General features: G+C 45.5%; 1 long non-coding RNA gene across 1 annotated transcript; it reads right to left on the reverse strand.

Annotated features, from left to right (window-relative positions):
- Positions 1–1,491: 1,491 nt before the first annotated feature.
- On the reverse strand, positions 1,492–7,761 carry LOC141270934 (uncharacterized). The gene is made up of 2 exons (XR_012321772.1): positions 7,695–7,761; positions 1,492–1,721 (listed from the first exon to the last, which is right to left on the reverse strand). It is a non-coding gene; the product is annotated as an uncharacterized lncRNA (long non-coding RNA).
- Positions 7,762–8,188: the final 427 nt, after the last annotated feature.

The raw sequence follows: 8,188 nt of genomic DNA on the forward strand, positions 1-8,188 counted from the left end.
AGACTGACAGGAGTTGGAAGGCAGACCGTCGGACCTCAGGCAAGCAGGCAGGTAGAAGATGTGCGCTCCCAGGTGAGCGGGCAAGCTGGTCCTTAGACAGACTGACAGAAGTTGGAAGGCAGACCGTCGGACCTCAGGCTAGCAGGCAGGTAGCAGGATATCAGGCAGGAATTAGACAGCAGACTGGCAGGAATCTGGCAGGTATCTGGCAGGTAACTGGCAACGGGACCTGAGGGCTGAAGCAGAGTAGTGAACAGTGCTACAACATTGCTCGGGCACCTCCATTTTGGAGGAGGTGCCTTTTATATGGGAGGTCCTCCGGCAATTGGCCGGGGACTCCTTAGGACGGCGCGCGTGGTCCCTTTAAGAGAGGGGGAGCGCGCGCGCGCCCTAAGCACACTGCCGGGGAAGGAGCGCGTGCCGGAAGCAGCGGGGAGAGAAGCGCTGGAGGACGCCGCGCCAGGAGCGGGGAGGTGAGAGGGACGGCGTCTCTGCCTAGAACGGGGCAGAGACGCCGATGCTACACAGGTGTTCATTGGCAAACTTCAGATGGGCCTGCAGATGTGCCTTCTTGAGCAGGGGGACCTTGCGGGCACTGTAGGATTTTAAACCTTTAAGGTGTAATGTGTTACCAATAGTTTTCTTGGTGACTGTGGTCCCAGCTGCCTTGAGATCATTAACAAGTTCCCCACCGTGTAGTGTTAGGCTGACCTCTCACCTTCGTCATGATCAAGGATACCCCACCAGGTGAGATTTTGCATGGTGCCCCAGATCGATGTCGATTGACAGTCATTTTGTATTTCTTCCATTTTCTTACTATTGCACCAACAGTTGTCTCCTTCTCACCCAGCGTCTTACTTATGGTTTTGTAGCCCATTCCAGCTTTGTGCAGGTCTATGATCTTGTCCCTGACATCCTTAGAAAGCTCTTTGGTCTTGCCCATGTTGTAGAGGTTAGAGTCTGGCTGATTTATTGAGTCTGTGGACAGGAGTTTTTTATAAAGGTGACTATGTAAGATAGCTGTCTTTAATGCAGGTAACGAGTTGATTAGGAGCTTCTAACTGGTCTGTAGGAGCCAAAGCTCATAATGGTTTGTAGGGGATCAAATACTTATTTCTCACTGCAAAATGCAAATAAATTTGTCTAATTTATACAATGTGATTTTCTTGATTTTTTTTTGGATATTCTATGTCTCGGTGTTAAAATTAACCTACCCTTAAAATTATAGACTGTTCATGTCTTTGTCAGTGGGCTAACTTACAAAAACAGCAAGGGATCAAATAATTATTTCCTTCACTGTACATACATCTGCATGCCATTACACACATGAACTTAAAAGTACATCCGGTGCCCAAGCACTTACCCTCTGGTAGACATATAATACTACAATAATTAATTTATTCTAGAATGAGTATATAACTGAAAGTCCACTCAAAATAAGAGGACCCAAGAAGATAGAGAAAATAAAGATATAAAATATAAAAATCAAGCTGAGTACAACCATTTATATATTGTTCAATTGATGTACATAGCCAATACTAGAAATGCCAAAAAAGTCCAAATGAAACATGGCAGTAAATTGCAGAGCCATTGGATCCAATATTTTGGTCCATCAGATAGATGATGTGATATTACAATGGTGATGTCCTCCAAAATGCCAGAAAAATACGGTGTCGACATTCAAACAAGGGCAGATCATGAAGTTTGGAACCAGGTTGTGCCTATAAAAAATAACAAACAATTACCAATACAAGTCACAAAGTTAAAAAAACTAGCGTGTACAGGAATGGTGCAAAACTAAGAACTTCATAGAGGCTCTTCGAATGAACACAGTCAATCTTCATGATCCACTTTGCCTTCAATTGCGCCAAAGTCTTTTTCCAATTACCTCCACATGTATTAATGTGAATTCAATCAATACTAAACGCTCTCAGAAGGTTGGGATTACAACCATGGTGTAATTTGAAGTGTTTTGGGGTCGTTTTGAACTGAGACAGGTCTCTCACTTCAGTGGCATTTCTGATATCCCTCACATGCTCTCTGATTCAAGTCTTTAGTTGTCTAGAGGTCAAGCCCACATATATCAGTTCACAGGGGCAGATTACACAATAGACTACCCCCATAGTATTACAAGTAATATGCTGCATAATTTTAAAATCCAGTTTGCCATCAGTGGATTTAAAATCGGATGTTCTTGTCATGTTCAGACATGATACACAATCCCTGCAGGGGAAAAAGCCCCACTTTGGACTTGCCTACTTTGGAGACGTCATACGAAGAGATCAATAACTTGAGAAGGACATCATGGTCAGAAGAATAAAAGGAACAAGGCAAAGATTAAGATCAGCAACCCGATGGCTTGATGCTATCAAGATAACAATGGAGAAGACCCTGTTGGACCTATCTAGGCTTTCACAAGATCGATCTTCCTACAGATCATTCATCCATCAATTCGCCTTGGCTCAAGATCAAGTGGAAGGTCATTAAAAAAAAGAAGTATACATAAATATAAAGAAGGTGCAATAGTCAAAGGTGAATGATACCAGCAATAATAATATGGGCCAAGTATATATATATATATATATATATATATATATATATATATATATATATATTTATATATTTATTTATGTGTATATACAGTTGTGCTCAAAAGTTTATATACCCTGGCAGAATTTTTCCTTTCTTGGCCTTACTTCAGAGAATATGAATGATAACAAAAAACTTTTTCTCCACTCATGATTATTGGTTGGGTGAAGCCATTTATTGTCAAACTACTGTGTTTTCTCTTTTTAAATCTTAATGAGAACCAAAAACATCCAAATGACCCTGATCAAAAGTTCACATACCCTGGTGATTTTGGCCTGATAACATTCGCAGAATTTGACACAAATGGGTTTGAATGGCTACTAAAGGTAACATCCTCATCTGTGACCTGTTTGCTTGTAATCAGTGTGTGTGCATAAAAGCTGAGTGAGTTTCTGGGATCCAGACAGACTCTTACATCTTTCATCCAGCCACTGACGTTTTTGGATTGTGAGTCATGAGGAAAGCAAAAGAATTGTCAACGGATCTATGGGAAAAGTTATTTAAACTGTATAACACAGGAAAGGGATACAAAAAAATATACAAGGAATTGATAATGCCAGTCAGCACCGTTCAAACTGTGATTAACAAATGGAAAATCAGGGGCTCTGTAAAAATGAAACCACGGTCAGGTAGACCAACAAAAATTTCGGCCACAACTGCCAGGAAAATTGTTCGGGATGCAAAGAAAAACCCACAAATGACATCAGCTGAAATTCAGGACTCTCTGAAAACTAGCGGTGTGGCTGTTTCAAGATGCACAATAAGGAGGCACGTGAAGAAAAATGAGCTGCATGATCGGGTCACCAGAAGAAAGCCATCACTGAGCAAATGCCACAAAGTATCTCTCCTACAATACGCCAGACAGCACAGAGACTAGCCTCAAAACTTCTGGAACAAGGTAATTTTGAGTGATGAGACCAAAATTGAACTTCTTGGCCACAACCATAAACGTTACATTTGGAGAGAAAATCCATGTAAGAATGATGATAAAAATTAAATCATCAAACACTGTGTCAAACTAGATATACTTCACATATACAACTAAATTTGATATATTTTATTTTAATACATCTCCCTTTTCTTCTTTTTTTAACACCCCGTTCAGACATAGATACTGGGTGTTTGTATCTACAAGCAATTCAGTTGACATAATCAAATCTCACATGTGTATATCAGCCGTGGTTTTCATTTATGGAGGTGGTACTCTTTATATTGAGGGTATATAGTTTTTACATACTGTGAGGCAGTGAGGGGAATTATATGCGAGGGATGGTATGTATCCCCCAGAATGGGCATAAAAACATATTGAACCCGCTGGAGTGCATTGCAATCATAGACATAGCTGTGGTTGCAGTGCAGAATAAAAGTAAGTTTGGACTTGGTCAAGCTATTCCATCAAGGCAGATTTAGTAAAACCCGGCATGGGCTTTTATTCTTGGAGTGGACTACAGGATGGCAGTGGGGCGGTCCACTCCCTCCAGCCCGGGTCTTGAATGTGGCTCATGTCCACAGTTTTCATTTAAAACCCAGCAGCAAAGGTTTGGGTGTGTCAGTTTTGTGTTTGCAAGCTGCAGAACTGGAGGCTCTGCAATACTGGCCTGTGTAACAGGAACACAGAGCCCAAGAAGGCAGAACTCTGACGCACCTCAGGGTGATACGGCGGTGCAGTAGCCCACGACAACGGGTCTGGAAACGGACTGTACTTTGATGGCCCGGCTACGATCCAGAGGATACCAATTACTGTTACTTTGTGATTTTTCTGGAGCATAAAGACATTTCATTTGAACTTTTCCATCCCCACTCTTACATGAGTTTTCTTACATGAATTAAAAGTGGTGATTTTATTTCAATCTCATTTGGATTGAGCTGGATAAGTTTACATTTTTCCCTCCATGTACTCATCATCCCTCAACGGCTTCTGTTCCAGGCATGAACATAGAAGTGAAATAGTTAATTTTCCTTCTCCTATATATTATGCATTAGCACATTTCCATCTGTTTTTGTCCTTCTTTGAAGAGTCTGCACATGTGCAGTATCAGGGAGCCGCTTATACAATATGTCACTACTGATAGGATGTTATTAGATAATTATGTATACAATACTCTCATCTACAACTGCATGTTTAACTATGTCACAAATACTCTCCACCTAAATTTCCTTAAAAATATTTTTAAATAATGGTGTTGTCTAGTAAGATTTCTTATTTTCGAGTACAGGACTATCAGGGTGTTCTGAATTAATAAAAGGGATTTCCTTGTTATACATGTTCCTTTATCAGCCCCAGAGATCTGCTATAAAGAGTGGCCCTTGTTCGGCACGTCTCATTATAGAAGATTAGTTTCCAATAACACTTAATAGAATGATGTAACTCAGGATCAGTGCAGGGTAAGTAATGCATGCACACAGTGACTCCTCCTGCAGAATAATGAGTGCAGCTCTGGAGTATAATGCAGGATGTAACTCAGGATCAGCACAGGATAAGTAATGTAATGGATATGCACAGTGACTCCACCAGCAGAATAGTGAGTGCAGCTCTGGAGTATAATACAGGATGTAAGTCAGGATCAGTACAGGATAAGTAATGTAATGTATGTACACAGTGACTCCACCAGCAGAATAGTGAGTGCAGCTCGGGAGTATAATACAGGATGCAACTCAGGATCAGTACAGCATAAGTAATGTAGGTACACAGCGACTCCACCAGCAGAATAGTGAGTGCAGCTCTGGAGTATAATACAGGATGTAACTCAGGATCAGTACAGGATAAGTAATGTATGTACACAATGACTGCACCAGCAGAATAGTGAGGGCAGCTCTGATCAGCTGTTGCTCACTGTGGTGATTGCGGGTGTGGTGGCTGCAGATCCTGTAGTGTGCTCCAGCTCTCCTGAGAACCAACACCTCTCCACCTGGGGATCTGCTCTCTCTCCTACCCAGGGAGGGAGTGGGTTTCCTGGGATGAGTGATGGAGCCAAGTCCCAGGCTTCTGCTTCCCGAACCAGGCCGGCGGGGGGGCAGAAGAAACCAGCAACCGGCCTGCACATCGGAGGACTCGAGGGTGAGACACTCCACCAGGAGTCGCAGCAATGTGGCTCCTACTCCCCCCGAGACTGTGGAGACTCCTAGAAGCCGCAAGGCTTCCAACATGGAGGAAAAGCCTGACAGCGCGCATGATGGTGCTCCTTCCGGAGGAAAGCTGAGTGCTCACGGAGGTGAGTCCGACCTCACTGAGGGGGGTTGGGGGCTGCAGGGACCCCGGGAGTCTGCGTCCACCTATGCCTCCCGGGTCATGATCCACCTCCGTGAGTATGAAGATGCGAGTAAGCTCGTCAGGAGGCTTCGGGAGGAGCTGCGCTGCACAAGCGCCAAAGCTGCAGGTGCCTCCAAACAGAGGAAGGCCAAGCTCCAGGCGGAGGTAAAGAAGCTAACCAGTGAGATTCATGTGCTGGAAATAAGGAAAGCTACCATCAGAGAGCAGAGTGGTCCATTCAAAGAAAAACTGATAAATGAAGACCGCTTCAGAGAAATGGCTGATAACAGTGAGCAAAGGCAGATGGGGCTGCAGCCTGAGAGCCAGGTGGATGATGAGAGTGATGATGACCAGAAGCAGGGCCGGCTCCAGGTTTTTGTGGGCCCTGGGAGAAAGAGTCTCAGTGGGCCCCTTTAACACATACCATGATTCATGATGCACAGATACCGCAGAGAAAGATATATATATATACATATACAGTACAGACGAAAAGTTTGGACACACCTTCTCATTTTAAAGATTTTTCTGTATTTTCATGACTATGAACATTGTACATTCACACTGAAGGCATCAAAACTATGAATTAACACATGTGGAATTATATACTTAAAAAAGTGTGAAACTGAAAATATGTCTCATATTCTAGGTTCTTCAAAGTAGCCACCTTTTGCTTTGATGACTGCCTTGCACACTCTTGGCATTCTCTTGAGAGCTGCAAGAGGTACAGTATTGTATAGCGCTCCATGCAGAATACTGGCCCTCATATAACGCTCCATACAGGATACTGGCCCCCATATAGCGCTCCATGTAGGCTGTGCCCCCCTTCACCTAATGCCCCATGCAGGCTGTCCGCCCGACACACACACAATGCCCCATGCAGGATGTCACTTCCCTCCCCCACATAATGCCCCATGCAGGATGTCACTCCCCCCCCCATATAATGCCCCATGCAGGCTGTCCCCCCCACCCCCACACACAATGCCCCATGAAGGCTGTTCCCCCCCACATAATGCCCCATGCAGGATGTCACTCCCCCCCATATAATGCCCCATGCAGGCTGTCCCCCCCCCACACACACATAATGCCCCATGCAGGCTGTCCCCCCACACACACATAATGCCCCATGAAGGCTGTTCCCCCCCACATAATGCCCCATGCAGCAGCCACACATAGATATGCACACGGCACACCATGAAGTATAGCCCTCCAGTCCCTTCCTATAGCAGCTGCAGAGCAGACAGACTAGGCATGCCTAGGAGGGGACTGGAGGGCTATACTTAATGGTGTGCCGTGTGCGTATCTATGTGTGGCTGCACTGGCCCGTCCCTTCTTCTGGCACGGTCTGACCATGACCCACTGGTGCCATTCCATTTCCACTATGTGGAGACTGTCACTGGGTGAATTATTGCCATTGCTCCTCCTGTCAGCACACTGCAGTATAAACAGGAAGCCCTGTCTGTGAGAAATGGCAGAGAAGGAATGGAACGGGTAGGGACGTTGGTGATGGTGGGTCAGAGTCAGACCATTAAGTATAGCCCTCCAGTCCCCTCCTATAGCAGCTGCAGAGCAGCCAGGCACCATCATGCGGCATGCCTACCCCTGCCCTGCCTGCTGCCCCTTCCTTCTCTGCTATTCCACACAGTCAGACAGGATTTCCTAAGATACTGCAGACAGTGCTGTGCTTAGTAGTAGTGTGTGTGCTGCTGTGCTTAGATAGATATATAGTATAGTCAAGTTATGTCTTTCTATTTATAGATTATAGATCCATGATGATGCATGTGACTATCACTGTGACATCATGTATCTATAGATAGAAAGACATTGATAAGAGTAAGACGTGCACAGAAAGAGTTACCTGCTGTCGGTGGCAGTGTGTGCTGGCTGTGGCTGGCTCTTGGTTTCCGAGGAGCACGAGCTCGGAGGAGGGACCCAGTCAGAAGGCAGTGCAGCTGCAGTAAGAATAGATGGTGCACAGCACTGCCACCATCTGGCTGGATGTCTGCAGCGCTGAGCACTCAATAGACGGAGGAGAGAGGAAGCTGAGGATGCATCTGCCTGCCGGCGGTAACCCAGGACGCGGCGGGCAGCGCTCACATAGCAACCGAGGTGAGTGCGGGCCCTCCGCTGTCTAGAAGAGGATCTGCCGGCCGGCGGTAACCAAGGACGCTATGGGCAGTACCGCAGCGCCTCTCACACACATGACACATAGCGATAGATTAGCAAGCAACCCAGATGAGTGGGCCCCCCTTTCTGTCCAGGGCCCCGGCACTTGCCCGGGTGCGCCGGGTGGTGACGCCGGCCCTGACCAGCAGTAAGCCCCACCTGGCAGCCTGAAAAGTCACCCGCAGG

This window comes from Phyllobates terribilis, unplaced genomic scaffold (genome assembly GCF_046119375.1).
Source record: "Phyllobates terribilis strain yellow unplaced genomic scaffold, ASM4611937v1 Scaffold_5__5_contigs__length_657084704, whole genome shotgun sequence".
Lineage (NCBI taxonomy): Eukaryota > Metazoa > Chordata > Amphibia > Anura > Dendrobatidae > Phyllobates > Phyllobates terribilis.